At 35.3% G+C, this 15,124-nt stretch overlaps 1 pseudogene across 1 annotated transcript in view; it reads left to right on the top strand.

Moving 5' to 3' along the window:
* Positions 1-15,124, top strand: part of LOC120885895 (small ribosomal subunit protein uS5m-like) — a 439,518-nt pseudogene that overhangs the window by 319,961 nt on the left and 104,433 nt on the right. Inside the window, exons 14-16 of the transcript XR_013427982.1 lie at positions 6,765-6,842; positions 10,176-10,256; positions 10,829-10,864. The product of XR_013427982.1 is annotated as a small ribosomal subunit protein uS5m-like (transcript). The remainder of the gene's footprint in view (positions 1-6,764; positions 6,843-10,175; positions 10,257-10,828; positions 10,865-15,124) is intronic.

Here is a 15,124-nt window from a genome sequence, read left to right as displayed (position 1 = left end):
AAAATTATGACATATTTATTCTATCATTTCATAATTTATTAACTAAGATAATTTAATAAAGAAGAATTTTCCACATCTACTATTTTATTGCATTAGAATTGAAATTCATAATAAAATTAAAAGTTAAATAAACATCTAGTATGTTAACTTTTGCATATTACTGCTGTTCTTAAAAAAAAAACAGTGAGTTCAAATAGTGACTTGGCTCTTAAGCAAAGGAGCTTTGGGGGAAGGAAAATGGTTTTCCTCTGCCCTTCAAATTTCTTTGGCTGAGCTTCGAATTAAAATGACATGAGATGTATCAATAGGAGAAAAACCATGTGAAGATCCAAGAAGGGGCATATGATTGAAGCTTATAGAGAATTTCAAGCTATTTTGATGGTTTAGCTTTGAACTTGGGGTGGGGGGTTGATAGAGACAAGTTATGGGAGGACAAGAGGACAAGAGGAGGAAACATACAGTGAATAAAGATGCTTTATTATATAGAGTTTAAGAAAAATCTCCCAGGTAGTAAAAGTGTTCTGGAGCAGCCCTCTTCCTGATACAGATAATTATACTAATGTGGATTTTCTTTATGGATGAAAATTTTTTTTATAAAAGAGCAGCTTTTCAGAGCTAATACTGTGTTTATAGTTTCTCAGATTTTTATTCTTAAAATATTTAGCAAGTGTAGTTGAAAAAATGTAAATTTTGTTAATATGATTAGGAATCAAGATTTTCATGATAAAAAGGTTTATACAAATAATATCTGAGAATTTAGCCAAAACATTCTGTATTTACAAATAAAATTGAAATTATTGACGTAAGTACATAATATGTATGGTCTTAAAATATGCATTTCTTAGCTTTGTCACTAAAATTTTCTAGACATAATGTACAGTGGTTATTCATTAGTAATGAATACCACTAGTACACAGGTGATTGATCTCAAAATACCATTTTGGCAAGGCAGTGTTTTTGAGCGTGGCATAGTTTCATCACCTATACTCATATTTTTGGGATAGTGTGTCCTGAAGTCTAAAGGTATCCACAGATTTGTTGTATATTTTGGAACATAATTATAAACTCACAGGATTTTAAAAATAATGCTTGATTATTTTAATTCACCACAGTTCTAATCTTATCTCCAACTTGTCTCATCTTTCACTATTGAAAAATGTATGCAGATGGCCCTGATTCATTTTGGCATGACCATGTCCCCAGTCATCTCTGATATCTTTCCTTGCTTTCTGTTGTCAGAAAATATTCTTGGCTTTTTCTGTGCATTTCCTGTCTCAGCCCTGGAATCAAAAATTCTTCCAGTGATTCCTAGCTTGATTTACTTGGAAATGGTATCAAGAATAAAACCACAGAAGTCCTCCCTAGTCTCTTGGTAAATGGGTGTGGTTTCCTTTGGGGCAGCCTTTGTAGAAGGCCAGGGCCCAATCACTAATGCTTGTTGAAACAGCTCACCCAAGTATGCTTAATTTCACAGTCCTGTTGCATCAGAAAGAAAGAACTATGGCTTACTGCTGATCAGAATAGCCATGTTTCCTCCGGCAAGGACAACCTTGTGAGCAATGATGTAACCAAAAACCAGGTTTTTGTGATAAGTCAGTACAACTTAAGTGAATAGAAAAGACATTATTTTTCTCTGTGAAATACATAGTATCTCTTCTGTATCAGACAGGAAGACTGAAAATACAGTAGTCACTTTTCTTAGATTATAAAGATTGAGAGACAGCCAGGAAATTATTGCAGTTTGCTAAATCAATCTGAGAAGGTTTGTATAAAAAAAATTGAAGGCTTCTGACTCATTGTTAGACAAATTGTAAACAAACAGGTGTAGAATTGCTATCACTGCTCAAAAAGTGTCTTTGCTTGTTTGGCTGGGAATTGAACCAGACATTACAAGTGGGTTATAAATATGGGTTCATTTTGGAAAAAGAAAAAAGAAAAAGATCTGGCTTGTGAATTTTGTAGTTCCTGAACATATAAGCATTTTAGTAGGGACCACAAGGAGCAACTCAACAACCTTGAAACTGTCTATGTATAAAAGGAAAAAATTCTGTGGTTAAAATGCTCTCAGCCATTGTATTTTTATCACTGAAATTTCCCAAAGTTTCAGGTAGCTGTTTTTAGATATCCTTAATTTCAGTTCTACCCAATTTTATTGAATGATTTGGCTTATTTGAGGGTGTGAATATTATATTCTAATTGTTTAATCAGTAAACAAATGGGAGTATATCTAAAGTTCACTATCACAAATATACATTAGAACAGGAGTGCATTTAGGGTTTCAAAAATTTGTATCTGTCTGTCTTCATAAGAATATAGGAAAGAGCAGTGGAGTACAAGGACATAGAACAGGAGGGAAGAGGAATGGGAAACAGGAGGAAATGCAGAATGAATTTGACGTAATTATGCTCTATGCCTGTATAAATATGCCATAGTAAATTCTACCTTTATGTATATCTGTAAGGCACCAATTAAAATTAAATAAAAGGGTGAAACATAGACCAGTAGAGTAGAGGGAGAGCATAGGGGAAAGGAGGAAGGGAGGAGAAGGGGGGGAACAAGGGACCGAAATAAAGTCAATAAAAGTCCATGTATAATTTTATCAACATGAACCCAACTATTACGTATAGACATAGTGCACTAAAAAAAAAAAAACCCAAATATACACAGACACACAAATCTGTATCTGTTAAGATTATAGGATCAAAGGGGAAAAACTCACCTGAATTTCCTCTAGAATAAAGCAATGAGAAGCTTTTAAATAATTCAATGAGTAAAGCTTAATAATCAGTTCTCAAGAATAAAATTCACAGTGTATTCATTTCCAAAATATTTATTTATTTTGCAGTGCTAGGGATAGAACCCATAGCTCTGTGGATGCTAGGCAAGCACTCTACCACTGAGTTACAGGCCCAGCCCCCACCCCATTTCCATAATATTACTGAGCATTTACTGTTTTTAACACACATGCATGCACACACACACACACACACACCATATACATACATATGTATGACATGATCCTTAAGTAACCAAATATATAATAGTTTATAGAGAGTTCAAATTTGAAAGAAGTTCAATAAAAGAAGTATATAGATAAAGAATTTGCTTTGATTTTTTTTAAATACTGTAATAAGCCAAATATTATAGCTATAAGAAAATTTATATATATATATATGCTTATAAAATAAACATCTATAAAATATTTTTAAAATTATTTAAACAGGATAATTTAAATAATCAGAATACAATTGGTATTTGTTACAATATAGACAGAGCAATTTTTATTTAAGACTACTTTTTTCCTGGCACAGTAAGTGTAGCATTTAAATTTATATTTATTTAGCTTGCTAAATAAGTCAGAAAAATCACTGATATTGAGATTTGCCAGTCTCACACTTTTACACAAAAATAGCTATAATTGGTACCCAGAATAGAACAAACCTCTGCTCCAAAGTATCTGCTTAGCCTGAAACCAGACTCTTAAAACTAACTTTTTGAAGGCTTATATTTTTAAAACTGTTCATGGGTTTTGTATCTCATTCAATTCTTATAACAATTGTTTGCCTTAATGCATTTTCCAGAAAGCAACAGAAATATTGATGCTCCAAAATGTGTCATCATGTGTTATGGGCCAGTCTATATGGGTAATGACCAACCAGAGTCCATTTTACCATAAGACTCTATGTCATGTAAAAAAAATGCTTCTACCATGGGAAATCCCTGCCTCTATGCCCATCAACAGTTTCTTATCTAGCATGTTTGGCAACACAAAATGACAGTTCTTATACAATGTAAAAATTGTTCTCTTTTTGATTCCCAGTTTTCTTAGACAATGTACCCTGTCAGAGATTGATTTTCCAGATGTTAGTAACCATTCTTTAATTTGTACTCAACTAGGAATGTTTTGCCCTACTCCTCATGACATTTGTTTATGACTTCGAATCATAGCAACAGCCACTTATGATTAATATGATTTTGAACTATAAAAGGTGTACCCTCCTGGAGGGAGTCGAAGGGGGTAGACTTGCTGTCTGCCTCTTGGCCAGCCAGCTGGTGAATCCAGACATATAGCTGGTGGATCCAGACCTCGACTTGGTGAATAAATGTTCTGTCTTCTGTTTTAAGATCGACTTGGAGATTTATTGCAATCTTGCCATACAACATGTACCTATCAAAATTATGTGTACAAAAAAATTATATGTACATCCCAATTGTAGAGCAACTCATTAAAGAGAGTGGCATTGGACTGAAGCAAGATTTTTTTTCCCATAAAATTCAGCACTTTACAAATTGAGACTGCCTTAATAGCATTTATTGACGAAAGAAAAGAGTAGCTCAAATTGGTGTTGTTAAGGTCAACTGTGAACTACAAACTGAAGGAATCCAATTGTAACCAAACCCACACTTGGTACATACATAAGCAGGCTGTGGCCATGATTATGTATACAAACCACCTACATCGATGTCATGAGAAGGTCAATGTGTTGACACCAGCTGGTTTTGTTATTCATGTGAAATGCCACACAGTTGTTCTGGACATGGAGGTCAAGAGGGGATGCCAGCACAACTGTAATGAACAGAATGCAAGACAGGGGCTGATTAGATAGACCAAGCAGGGAAGTGTAACAGTACTGAAAATGCAACAGGTAAACAAATATCTTTGTCACAAATATCCTGATAGTCTAAAAGAGCTACATAATTGATCATATAATTGAAGTAATTCTTACAAATTTTACAGGTGGGTATTCCTGTCAACTAACAAGTACTTTTTCTTTTGTTAAAACTATATATACTAGCCAAGCCTAGAGGATATTAGATCACTCCTTATAAGAATTTTAAATTCTCAGCAAATCAGTGTGCACAAACAATTAAAATTTTAAAAAGCTAGACAACTTTTAAAATTATTCCAAAGGAATAGTGTCAAAGTCTTGCTCATAATAATGTGGTATGATATTCATGTGAGATCTGAATTCTCAAAGGGAAAACACCTAATCTCATTGATAGACTTATTCAGTAAGATAAATGCATTTGCAATGTGTATTTCAGTACCCTTCATTTTGGCCTAGGGATGTGCTGCAAGCCAAAAATCATAGAACTTGACCCAGAAACTAGAATCATATTCAGCATTAATTGCTATACACATCTACTGGCACTTTTAAAAATCATAATGTTGTATCTGCATAAAGTCAAATAAATGGTAGAGAAGGTTGGCCTAGTAAAGGAAAAATATCAGGCAAAGTAACCTGTAATTTCATTGTTCTGTTGTAGTGACATCCTAACATTATCTTGGTACTACACACTGAGGAACATAACAACTATGAAAATTGATGTGGATGTTCAGTGTTAGAATTGGAAAAGACTAATTAAATCTAAGCAAAACATTACATTAATATGTGGAAATTTATAGTCAAATATATAATACTATATAATACTCATTTATACATAAGTTATATTCAAATTTCTCCTTCCTAACTATTACATTAGACGAATAAAGTCTAAATATTTTAAATGAATTTCCAAAGACAATGCATCTAAATGATATTAGAGATAATTAAAATTTTGTTCAAGATATTATTTATTTTTACTCTGTCTATTACTTTATTTTTATAAGGTTGCTTTGTTTTTATTACACATACAAGGTGAAAATTTGAAAATTTGATAGTGAATTGATTATTATAGATAAGCAAATTGAATATATACATCAACTTCCAGAGTTATTTCTTATTTTATATATATCTTAGGAGCACCAAAAAACACTCTCATCATTTTTAATATGCATATTAAGTAATAATAAAATATTATTTAAAATGCTTTATATATCATATAGAAATATACAAAATAAGTAGGGTGACCTTATAAATTTTCAGGAAACCAGGGCACTTTCTATATTGAGGGATGCTATTTTATATCAGTACATAAAACATAAACATGTTTTATCCTGTGCTAACAGAAACATTTGCTCACCCTAGAAAAGATTCTAATAACTTCATACTTAGAAAGTAAGGGAGGAAGTTTTTATTCTGATTCACAGAATCTGAGAGACTTCACAAATCATAATTCACTCTATGTCCTGTCTTACTAGAAGAGAGTGTATTCCAGACATCAGATGTGAAGTTCATGCTTACATGTGATCTGTTTGATTTCAGGGAACACACAGCAATTTCACCTAATAAAGTGAAAGTTGAAAGTCTACAAAAAGAGAAATACCAAGAAAGCAAATTGATTAATAAAAGCTTTATAACTTTTTAAATCATAGGACAAAATTATTGGAACTAATTTTTAACAGAAGTTTCAACTAAAATTGAATCAAAACCATAAATTAATTCTATAAATTCAATTATGACTTTGCAAGTCTATTACTTTTCAATAGATTTGAATTTGTGGCTTAGGATAAGATATATGCTTTTTTTCCCCTAAATGATAAACTAGAGTCTTTTTTCTTATTAGATTTATGAATCACATCAGAAAAAAAATAAATTCTACAAAATGGTTCTTCTCATTTATTTGCATGACACTTTAACCCAAAAGGTATGACTGCATGTTAATCAAAAAAAGTAACAAGGACACAAGTTTCCTCATGTCTATTCTCACTCAATAAATATTCACCATGATGATTCTCAGCATCAGCAGAAACAAAAAACACCTGGGAAGTTTGTAAAAAAAAAAAAAAAAGATTGTTGGACCCCATTCCCTGAGTTCTGGGTTGAGTACTGTTGTACTGGGCTCAAGAATTGTGATCTCTAACACATACCTCTCTCTTCCAGGTAGCTTTGATGCTGCTGGTCTGGGCACCACACTCTGAGAAACACCAACATTATTGATCAAGCTGTGTTTTCCAAGTGGTAAGTGTAAAGAATTTAGCAATAAACAGCAAAACAGACATTTCTTCTTCTCACAGGCCTTATGTTTTGGTATAAGTAGCTAGACAATGAGTAAATAATTAAAATATATAGCATATTAGTTGGAATATCCTAAACATGCTTTCTATGAAGAGTAAAACAGAAAATGGGCATATGATGAAGTGGTGAGGGTCATATGCTATAGTGTTTTGACTGAAGACCTTAAAGAGTTGGAGAATGAGAGAGAGATGTGGAGGTAAAAACAAGTCCAAATGCACTAAGTATGTAGTACAGTCACCAAGATTAAAGAACAGGAAACAGTTCAGGCCAGATCGATGGAGTGAGTGACAAGGAGAACAGAAGGGAGCACGGTAGAGAAGCTGTGGGAGAACCAGCTCAGAGAAACTTTATAGACTACTGAGAAATCTCTGGTTTTTATTTTGAGTGATAGGGGAGGCCATGAATGAATTTGAGTAGAGAAAGGGCATTAGCTAATTTCCATTTGTAATGAATTTCTGGGCTACTAGTTTTAAAATAACTTATATATTAAAAAAATAGGTGTCGAATGAATGGTATATAAATTTGGGAGTTGTCAGCATGTTGGTATTATTTAAAGGTGTGAAACTGAATTTATCAAAGGAGTGAATGCACTTTGAAAAGAGAAGAAATGGAAGAATTGGCTTGGGGAAAATTCAGCTTTAAAGTACAGGGAGATAAAATATACCGATAGAGGTAGAGAAGGATTAGCCATGAAGTGGAATGAAAGCCAGCAGAGGTGTGCTGGAGGCCAAATGAAAAGAGTAGAACACTAGCAAAGAGTTCTATCAGCTGCTGATAAATCAAGTAAGATGAGTAATGAAAATTAAATCTACACAGAGGCAACACAGAGGACAACAGTTGTGTTGACACGTGCTGTTTTCAGGGAGTGATTAAAAATGACAGCTCAATGCACTTGTCCATGTGAGGATGGGAGGACATTAAAAATGACAGGGCATGGGCACTTCTTTCACTGCTTCACTGTTAAAGAAATAAAGGACACAATGATAAGTGGAGTAGAATGTGAACTCAAAGGAGGGTTTTTGCTTTGCTAAGATGAGAAAAGTTGCCGCAGTCTGGCTCGGCACAAAATCACGAGCCACTCAAGCAGAAACAAACTTTCTTTTCAAAACTCCCATGAAAATGCCACGCACGTGGCTTTCTCCAGGGAGACACTACACCAACAGGAAATCCCTCCTCTGGAATTTCCTCCTACCGCACTTCCCCAACCAATGGGACCCTCCAGGAATCCCACAAGAGCTCCAAAGTAGCAGGCCTAGGCAGACAGCAGGGGTCTAATCTCCAATTGAATGTGCATCTTAACATAATCATTATTATCTCAATGGCTTGCTGAAGTCACCTTTCAACTCAAAATGCCATGCATCATTCCTACTTGGCTATGGCCCTCAGCATCTCCCCCCTTATGTTTAATTAAACAACAAGCAATGTGGCTTCGGGACCATGCCTGTTAGGTTGTTCAATACAACATATGGTTTTTACCCATCATCAGATGAGCTGACCTCTAGGCATCAGCCTCCTGTCTTAGGTTGGTACCACTGCAATTGGATCATACCCATCACTGACTACCGGTCCAGCACACAGCCATACTTGTTGATAGGCCTTTGCACCAGTGGTGGGGGTGGGTGAGGTTCTTTGCCTCACCTCTGTTGGCCCCCAAATTTGGACTTGGTGCCAGTGGGGTGGTGAGGTTCTTTGCCTCACCTTTGTTGGCCCCCAAATTTTAGACCATCACTAGTAGAAGGGAGGAGGATACAAAAATGCCACAACACCAAGCCAATTGACTGCTCCTTTGGAAAAACTGTATCACTGGTGACACCATCAGCAAAAATATGCCAGCACTACCACAATTTCCTGCACCAACAGATAGTTCACAATGCATACAAGTGATACATAGTCCAGGCAAGTTCTGCAAGCAGTTCAAAGCAGAGGAATCTATCAATATGTCCATTTACTCCCAAAGTAAATCAACTCCTTGATTGAGCATTACTTGTTGAGTTTTATTATTCATTTAGCTATCGAAGAAGCTGTAGTTTGGTTTTATCTAGGTCTTCAATGGCACTGGGATGAATATAGGAATTTTGGCAATGATGGCTAAAAAAAATATGTAACATTCCAACAAGTACTAAGAAAACAATTTTCTGAACATTTTACATTATCCTGAACAGGATTATTAAATATAATGAAAAGGAAAGGTGAAAGTAAACAAACAGATCTGTAACCTCCTTATTTGTTCATATATTAAAAAATCCTCAACAGTTGTTTACCCAATTTAAATTAAACCATTTAAATCACGTGAATAATAAAAATATTTGGATACATTTTTCATGAGAGCTCCTCATATATGATCTATGGACATATGCACAAACAGACATACAACACAAAACACAAGTGTGCGCACAAACATACAACATATAAGACAATAGTAAAGGCCTTGTAGCTTTACAAAGGTGAAATCTCCATTGCAATGTTTAAAAACTCCACAGCCAAAAAATAAAACTGATCAAAAAAACATTAACCTAGGTCTGCATGAGCTCAAAAAATAAAATAGAACTTCATGATGTGGAAAAATGCAATAATAAAATAAATATTGAAAAAAGCATCCTGCTTAATCACTGTCGCAGATGTAAGAATAGCCAAGCTGGAGCTTTGGATATCAATTTTTATGGATTTGGGTCAAATCATCTTCTTTTTGGTCTGTAGAAATCGCTTTGGTTAGTCTCTTTGGAATCCAAATCGGCTGCTGTTCTCTCTGTGGAAACATACAAACAGAACTCCGACTCCAGACAATCACTGGGTCAGAAACTTTCCATTGTCCTGTTAAAATATCCTTCTAAAAAACCTTAGGCTTATGTACATTTTTTGGATACATATGATTTCCACAGCACTAAGCCCTGATGAATCCAAATTTAAAAAGTTTAGAGTAAAAGGGTTATTTTAAGTTTATCTTTGGGGGATATATACCCGTTTCCAATTCTGTCTTTTTGTTTTAATAAGTACATTTTAATAGTTGGTGAGCTCTTTCAACTATGCCTTGTCCCTGAGGATTGTATTGATTTCCTGTTATGTGAGTAATGCCAAATGATGAGCAAAATTGTTTAAAAGAGGTAGAAGTATAACCAGGACCATTATTTGTTTTCAACTGTTTTGGAATGCCCACAGTGGCAAAGTTTTGTAAGCAATGAGCTATAATATCTTTAGTTTTTTCTCCAGCATGAAGGGAGACCATCAAAAATCTGGAAGAAGAATCAACTGTAACATGCAAATATTTTAATTTTACAGATTCTGGCAAGTGTGTGACGTCCATCTGCCAAATATGGTTAGGTATCAATCCTCTAGGATTGACTCCAAGATTAACTTGTGGTAAGAAGGTCATACAATTTTGACATTGTTTTATTATTTGTCTAGCTGGTTCCTTAGTTATTTTAAAATGCTTTTGTAAAGTATTAGCATTGACATGGAACCTTTTATGAAAATTTGTAGCTTCTTCTGGTGTAGAGAAAATATGTATGACATGTGTAGTTTTATCTGCTAAATTATTGCCCAAACTAAGGTCTCCAGGCAATCCTGTATGTGCCCTGATATTTCCTATAAAGAATGGATCTTTTCTGTCCCAGAATAGACTTTGTATAGTGGAAAGCAAAGAGAAAACCATAGAGGAAGGCGAAATCCTACCAGCATCTTCAAGGGACACTATAGCATTAACTATATATACTGACTATCAGTAAATAAATTAAATACAGAATTTTTAAACATCACAAAAGATTGTAATACTGCATTAATCTCTACCTTTTGAGCTGATTGTTTGGGTACTAAAAATGTAAAAGTTTAATCAGGGATAACTATTGCTGCTGGAGCATTTTTTGACACATCAGTGAATATATTTGGAGCATTCATGATAGGTGTTTTTCTTGTCATTTTTGGAAAAACTACAGGATGCAAGGACCAAAAAGACAACAAAGGATTAGATGGTAAGTGATTATCAAATTAAACATTAGATTTACACATAATTACCACCCAAGTATTTAACTCATTAGCTAACTCATCAATTTGATCCATAGTATATTGAGTAATAATTTTATTGGGAGAAATTCCAAACACTCCCTTTGCTACTTTTATTCCTTTGAGTATTAATTGTCCTACAGCCTCAGAATACCTAGTAAGAATAGTGTTAGGAGAATAAGATAAATGTATCCACAATAAGGGAACTTCTTGCCAAAATACTCCTGTAGGAATTTTTTTTTTGTTGGTAGTACAATAAATAATAAAGGCAAACTTATATCAATTCTATCCAAATGCATATTTTCCATATATGTTTCAATAATTTTTAATGCCTTTCTTGCTTCAGGTTTTAACATGTGGGGTGAATTTGGATCTGATGGACCTTTTAGGATATCAAAAAAGGTCCCAGCTCTCCTATTGGTATGCCTAGATAAGGCCTTATCCAATTTATGTCTCCTAATAACTTTTGAAAGTGTTAAGTGATTTGAGTTGATCTACTCTTATTTGAATTTTTGGTGGATGAAACATAGTTGAGTATAATAGAACTCCTAAATAATTAATTCAAAAATTAAATTGTACTTTATCTATTGCTATCTCTAGATTATAATTTTTTAATAAATTTGTAAGTGTGGCATAACATTCTAGCAATGTGCTTTTTTTCTTTATGTGCTAATAATACATCATCCATATAGTGAAATATTTATAGTTGAGAATTTTGATTTCTAAGTGGCTGGATTGCTTTGTTAACATAAATTTGACACATAGTTGGGCTGTTAGGCATCCTTTGAGGGAGTACTTTCCATTAATATCTCTGATCAGCACCTTCATGATTCAGTACAGGGATAGTAAATGCAAAACCTGGATTATCCTCAGGATGAATTGGAATTGAAAAAAAATAAACAATCTTTAATATCTATAGCTAAAACATACCAGGTTTTTGGCAAAGCAGACAATTGGGAATCCCCAGTTGAGCAGGTCCCATAATAACCATCTCATTATTAATGGTTCTTAAATCTTGCAATAATCTCCATTTACCAGATTTCTTTTTGATGACAAAAATGGGAGTATTATGGGAAGATACAGAAGGTTGTATATGTCCCTCCGCTAATTGTTGTTTGACTGGGTCATGGGCTACTTGTATCTTTTCTTTAGTCAGATTCCACTGAGGAACCAATACTGATCTTTCTGATTTCCAAATAATTTTGATTGTCTCAGTGGCCTCTTCTGAAAACCCAATCCATGTCTATTTATTCCTTGATATATTTGAAAATTGGTGCTGTTATACCTTGTTCTTATTCTCCTAATCTTTTTTCTTTCCTAAAACCTTGTCTAGCCCTAGTAGTGGGTGCATTAGAATTGATGTTATTTGTCAATGTCAAACCTAATTGATCTAGGGCATCTCATCCCCATAAATTTATAGGAAGATGATCCAATACATATGGCTGTATAGCTCCTTCACATCCTTCAGGATCCTTCCAATCTAATACCATTGCACATCTATGGGGATTAGTTGCTACTCCTAGGCCTCTACGCATTTGAGTGGCTTGTTGTAATGGCCAATGTTTTGGCCATTCTTGACGAGATGTGATGCTAAGGTCTGCACCTGTACCAAGTAGCCCATTAAATTTATGTCCTTCAATATTTAGTTTTAGCATTGGACGAGAATCTAAATTTAAAGACAGCATAGCCCAATCTACACTTGTGGAGCCTAATTCTCTGGAACCTCTTTCTACAGTACGACTGGAAAATTTATGATGCAGGCTGGGTATTATTAATAACTGTGCTATTCGGTCTCCTGGTGAAATTACTGATATACCTCTTGGAGAAGTAGCTATAATTTTTATTTCACCTTCATAATCAGGATCAATTACTCCAGGACTTATCATAAGTCCTTTTAGAGTAGAAGAACTGTGTCCTAATAATAAAGCCTACTGTTCCTTGGGGAAGAGGTCCTTTTACCCCTGTGGGAATGATTTGAACTCCCATCTCTGGAGTTAGCACTGCTCTGGCAGAGGCACAGATATGCAACCCTGCACTCCCTCTGATTTGTCTGATGAGGGATTTAATGGATAATATATCTTGGGCACTACTCTGATGGTGTTGCTGTGTTCCTCCATTGCCCCGTATATTTGTGGTTGTGGTCCCCGGAGCATTGGGCCCCCCAGTCTGTTTTTTGGCTATGGAGCCTGATGCTTTTCTGCATGATATTCTGGGTAAACACCTGGTCCTTGTCCATTTTTTGATAATGGAGTACCCTCTATGGTGTTTTGAGAATGGCATTCATTAGCCCAATGTCTGCCGTTACTGCATCATGGGCAAATACCCGGTATTCTACTCCTTTGATATCAAGCTTTGTTAAACCCTTCTCCTATGGGGCAACTCTTTTTAGAATGTCCTGTTTGTTTACAATTGTAGCATGTTTTGGGCCTGGCATCTAAAGCCTGTTGTACTCCAGCTGCCAAGACTTGCTCTTGTTCATTAATGTCTCTACATAATTTGATATAAGTGTTTAAATCTTCATGTTTCCATGTTCTGATGACCTCTCTGTACCAACGATTTGCTTGCTCAAAAGCCACTTGTTTTGTTAATGGCATTGCTTGTTCTGTATCCCCAAAACTCTGGCAGCTGTTTGAATAAGCCTATCTACAAATTCAGCGTAAGGTTCATTAGCTCTCTACATTACCTTAGATAATTGACCTTGTAAATCTCCATGTCCTTGTAAAGTCTTCCATGCTCTAACTGCGTCTGAAGCAATTTGTGCATATATAGCAAGATAATATTCAATTTGTTGCCGTTGACCCCCATGAGGTCCTTTTCCTAACAACATATCTAGATTTCTTGGAGGGTATCCGGCTGCTGCATTTCGCCTAGCTGTCTCTGTGCAAAATTCCTCATTGGAAACCTTCCATAACAAATATTGTCCTCCATTTAGCACAGATTTACACATGCTAGCCCAATCTGCTGGCGTCATGTCCAAGTTGGTAATGGATTCGACCATACTTATGGTGAAGTGTGCTTAGGAACCATAGGTTGTTACAGCCTCCTTTAACTGCTTCACAGTTTTGAAATCTAAAGCATGGCAAATTCGCTGCCCTCATGCCTGTTCAAGTACAGGCATGCTAATCTTTGAGGTACTGTCTCAGGATTCCATCTATCAGCTACAGGGATTGAGGGCCACTCAGCTGTTTCTATAGGTGGAGCTGTTCATTAAATTACACCTTCTGGTGATAGAATGGAGTTAGTAGCAGCCTCCTGTTGTAGCTTCCCCCCAATAGTTGTTTCTCCTCTAAGCTTTCTTCCTTTAAATTTTCTTCCTCTATCTGACTAACTCGAGAGACCTTCTCTTTTGCTTGATCTAACATGTTTTCTACCATAGTCTGGACCTCTAACAATTTACTTAACACCCTTTCAGTTTGTTTTTTACTAATTTCTAATCTACTATAAAGATAATGCAACCCAATAAGATAATACAAAACAAAACCAAAACAGAATGAAACAAAAATGGAACAAAAATTCATTGTATCAATTTTCTCTTCCTCAGGGCCGAACAACTTCAAACCTTGAGCCAAACATTTTTCCCAGTTTGCCTGAGAAAGTTCTAGGGATAGGCAGCTTGAAACAAAAACAAAATAAATCAAAACAAGAACACATTGTTTTTTGAAATGGTCACCCATTCTCTCACCTTCCCTCAGGGGTGAGCAATTTCACTTACCTCTGAGCTTCAGGCATTTCCCGTATGGGCCACCAAATGCAGCAGTCTCGCTGGGCACAAAATCAGGAGACACTCAAGCAGGAACAAACTTTATTTCCAAAACTCCCATGAAAATGCCACACACACAGCCTTCTCCTGGGACACACTACATCAACAGGAAATCCCTCCTCCAGAATTCTCTCCTACCGCACTTCCCCAACCAATGGGAACCTCTGGGAGTCCTGTGAGAGCTCCAAAGTAGCAGGCCTAGGCAGACAGCAGGGGTCTAATCTCCAATTGAATGCACATCTTAACATAATCATTATCATCTCAATGGCTTTCTGGGGTCATCTTTCAACAAAAATGTAGTGCATCATTCCTATTTGGCTATGGATCTCAGCAAAAAGTATTGAAAATTTCCAGGCTAATGGTTATAATTTAGTAGAGGTTGAAAAATGATGATGCAGAGAAATGTTAGATATACTGGAGTGATATACTTAAGGAAAAAGAAAGACTGGGAGCTTCTTAACAGGTAAAG

The sequence above is a fragment of the Ictidomys tridecemlineatus genome, chromosome 11 (assembly GCF_052094955.1).
Source record: "Ictidomys tridecemlineatus isolate mIctTri1 chromosome 11, mIctTri1.hap1, whole genome shotgun sequence".
In the NCBI taxonomy this organism is placed as follows: domain Eukaryota; kingdom Metazoa; phylum Chordata; class Mammalia; order Rodentia; family Sciuridae; genus Ictidomys; species Ictidomys tridecemlineatus.
This window is presented reverse-complemented; position numbering and strand designations above follow the sequence as displayed.